Raw genomic sequence first — 4,324 nt, forward strand, 5'->3', positions numbered from 1 at the left:
CAGCAACTGGGAGCCAGGGGTACTGATGGAAAGCACTAACTGGATTCAACCTGGATTATAATCCCAGCTCTGCCATTAACTGTGAAGCTTTGATCAAGTTACTTAGCCTCTGTGAGCCTCAAGTGTCCTCATTTGGAAAATGAGGTGACAAGAAATATCACCTACCTCAAAAGTAAACATGAAGTGAGACAATATAGGGTGTTACTTACATAATAAATTAACTATTAACAGCTGAAGAGTTTGAGGACATTTTTAATTCTCTGAATTAAAGGATTTGAAAACTACGGCCTGGCTCTATTCCGTGTTGCCTAATCAGGGAGTCTGGCCTCTGCTGTTGGTGGATCACCTGGTGGGCCCTCCAGCGAGGATCCCGCTTGTGTCCCTGTGTCCCCTCTCCCCTCAAGACCTGAGTCCATTGCTGTCATTGCCGTGGCACCACTCACATGCTTCTCAGACAGACCTTCCAGGATGCAGCAAGCCAGTAATGCCAAAGGAAGAATTACTCTCCATCATTAGGAGTGGACCTCCTGATATAACTTGTTGATTGTGTCTCTAGGGTTTTATTGACAACAAGCCCTGGTCAAAGAAGCACCTAATTCCAGATCTTCAAAACCAACTAAAACTGACCAATAGGAGCAGTGTTGTTGGAGGATGGAAGGAACAAAAAGTGCCCACCAAACCGAGAAGGTATCCTGAGACTGAAAAATGAGGTAGACAGCTCCGTGTACTCACTGGATCACATATTACAAGGCAGCTTACTCACCGGGTGGGATCTGGATCAAGCAGACAATGATCCCGAAGCGTTCACAGCTGCACTCCATACCACCAAGGGGTCTTGGAACAATTTTACAGTTTACCTAGAGTCTGAGCATATGTCCCTGGAAACAGGACATGCATTCCTAAATTAAGATTTTTGAACAAGTTAACTAGTCTCCTGAGTACCAGAATACATCAAGGAAGGTTTTCCTCACTGGGAACTATCAGAGCATAGAGGCCACCTGGTCCTAATGATTCTTAAACAATATCTATTAACTATAAAGCCCTTGGCAATGGAGAAGTGATCTGCTGCACAGTACAGTCCTGGGTAGGGTCAGTGAAAGGACGGGAGAAATTGTAAAGACCTAAGATGACCCTCCGGAGAAGGCAATGGCACCCCACTCCAGTACTCTTGCCTGGAAAATCCCGTGAATGGAGGGGCCTGGTGGGCTGCAGTCCATGGGGTCACTACGAGTCAGACACGACTGAGCAACTTCACTTTCACTTTTCACTTTCATGCATTGGAGAAGGAAATGGCAACCCACTCCACTGTTCTTGCCTGGAGAATCCCAGGGACAGGGGAGCCGGTGGGCTGCCGTCTATGGGGTCGCACATAGTCAGACACGACTGAAGCGACTTAGCCGCAGTAGCAGCAGCAAGATGACCCTCAGAGCAGCAGCTAGAGGTCCATCTACCTCCTCGACTGACAATGAAACACAAGTCCCAAGGGTGATTCATAGTCCCATAACATTTAGAAATATTATTAAAGTCATTTTAAGCTTTATCACTTATCATATAATTCATATTTTTAACATAAAAGTGTAATTTAAATGAAATTGACAATATTAAAGAAGCTTTAGGAGGCAAACCACATTTCCTAAATTCTTTCAAGGAAATCAAAAATAAGCCAGCTGTAAAAGTCTCTTGTTCAACAATAAAATGTGCTCAAAGCTCAGCATTACAATAAAGTACTTCTGTTATACAATTTCTAAAGATTTATCTCCCCCAAAAGAAATTTTTCAAGTGTAGGGGAAGTCTCTTTTTTGAAAGGACTAAGCTTCAGAGATTGCATTTTCTAGTTTAATAATGTACATACATATAACAACGTAAGAGGAAATAAGCCCCAAAACATTTTCTTGGACTCCTCTTATGCATACAAGTTCTAACACCCTCTCCACATTGAGCTCACGCTAGCTCTTCAAGTCAACACTGAGTCTCCATGCAGGTGGTAATCAGAGCACCTACCATTCACTCTATAGGACAGAAATATCACACTCACACAATCCACTGCACTCAGTTGACCTCACTTTACCCATCCCAGGCAATCCGGCCTCCCTCAGCCACCTTCAGTTAACTTTCAGGTACCTGGCAAATGAACGGTGGGCAAATAATCAGATGTAATGGTTCATTGGCAGCAGACAAAAGCAGAGAAGAGGAGTAACCAAGAAGGAAGACAGGAAGAGGCAGCTCTTTAGAGTCACGTGGGAGAAATAAATCACTCCCAATAACCTTTAAGAACACCACTAACTTGAAAGACAGAAAACCAGTCAACCACAGTACAGTTTTCTGGGGCCAATCAGCAGAGGGCGCCCAGTCTCTCCATCCGTGGTTCGGAAGGAACATGTTGAATTACAGCCTGAACTATACTAAAGCCTAAATCTTTTTGTGTGTGTGTGAGGGAGGAGGGGGAGATTATTTTGTTTTGGTTGCAGTGCACAACTTGTGGGATCTTAGTTCCCTGACTAGAGATCAAACCCTGGCCCTGTCGGTGAAAGCAACAAGTCCTAACCACTAAACCACCAGGGAATTCCTAGCCTGAACCATCTTTTGAGAGGAAATTTGGTTTCTGAAAGCAGCTAAAAATCATTTAGGACTCAGTATGAGTGTATAAGATACAAAAACAAACTGAGAAATTTCTTTTTGATTCAAAATGAAACATGATATAAATAATGAAGTTGATTTGCTTTTGTGATTCCAAACAATAAGTCTGAAAAATGGAGAAAGAGCAAAAGAATGAAGAATGAAAATCCAAAGAAGTGACCAGAGCAAGATGCTTTCATACCTTTTAGACAAAGAAACAATGCATTTGTGAAGACTTGACAAGGCAGGGGGGTTTGGGCTGGGGTAATAAATGGTGAAAATGTAACTGGGAAGGCAAGGGTTAGTGTGACATGGTTTGTTTGTAAAGATTTCTCAGCCCCAAATTTCCTATTTCTGGTGATAAGAATGTCTTCCTTCCTTCTGGTACAGGGAGGGTACCTTTCACATGGAGACTGGTGAGTGTCATAGTGACTTTTCTGCTCCTACTGTTGTCTCAAACTCTTTCAGCTTAAGATATTCAATATGCTTAGTCGCTCAGTCGTGTCTGACTCTTTGCAACCTCATGGAATATAGCCCGCCAGGCTCCTCTGTCCATGGGGATTCTCCAGGCAAGAAAACTGGAATATATTGCCATGCCTTCCTCCAGGGGATCTTCCTAACCCAGAGACTGAACTCAGGTCTCCAGCATTGCAGGTGGATTCTTTACCATCTGAGCCACCAGGGAAGCCCATTCAATATGCCTACATGCCATATTTTGGGCTAGCATGCCCTGAACCCTGTCATCATACTATGTACCACACAAAGTTAGACCACCACAGGTACACAGGATACAGCAAAAATTTCCTGCTCACACTTCTTAAGCAAAATCACACAAAAGAAGGTAACAAGGCCAAGATGATATCTGCCTGTTCTTTCAATGTCACACTGAAGCATTATTTAACAATCCTCTCAAGGATGATTTTATTTTCTAAGAGAAGTCTGAATGTTCTAATTAACTATTAGAGACTCAGACTCTGTAAAGGTAATTTGTAGATTTATGTTTAATAAAGATGCAAATGATTCCTCTCTAGCAAAAGAGATAATCCCAAAGGCTATGATCTAATGCCCTGCTAAACATGAATCAGTTTGTTTCTAACCTAAGTAATTTATTCTAACCTTTCTTTATTAAACTGCCTATAAATACTCAGTTCCTTAAATGCTCTTTGAACCAGCTTTACATACTGATTCCCTCACCAATTAATGAGATAATTAAATTTTTGACATGGGTTCACAGTTTACATCTGCAAAAACAAAAAAGGTTATATTTTTAACCTCTGAAAATCACACTTTCACTTTGTACAAGTGAGTGAGCCATTGATGAGAACTCATCTAAGTAAGTCTTTTTCACAATGAAATCTGGTAAGGAAGTGCTTTCTTGGCACCTACTATTGCTCAGGTCACGAGCAGCATGATATGAGGAAAAGGACATGAACTTCAAAGCCAGACCTGAGGTCATATATGATCATGCCCACCAACTCAATGGACATGAATTTTAGCAAACTCTGGGAGATATTGGAGGAAGGAGCCTGGCATACTACAGTCCATGGGGTTGAAAGAGTCAGACAAGACTTAGCAAGTGAACAACAACTGCCACTTTCTAGCTCAACAATCTGGGGAAATTCACTCTTTTTCTCTAAGTTCTACTCTATGTTCATGAAATGAGGATAAATATTTCTTCTACAGAATGTTACTGTTAGTGCTAAATGAA

This window comes from Bos indicus x Bos taurus, chromosome 16, assembly GCF_003369695.1.
Source record: "Bos indicus x Bos taurus breed Angus x Brahman F1 hybrid chromosome 16, Bos_hybrid_MaternalHap_v2.0, whole genome shotgun sequence".
In the NCBI taxonomy this organism is placed as follows: Eukaryota; Metazoa; Chordata; class Mammalia; order Artiodactyla; family Bovidae; genus Bos; species Bos indicus x Bos taurus.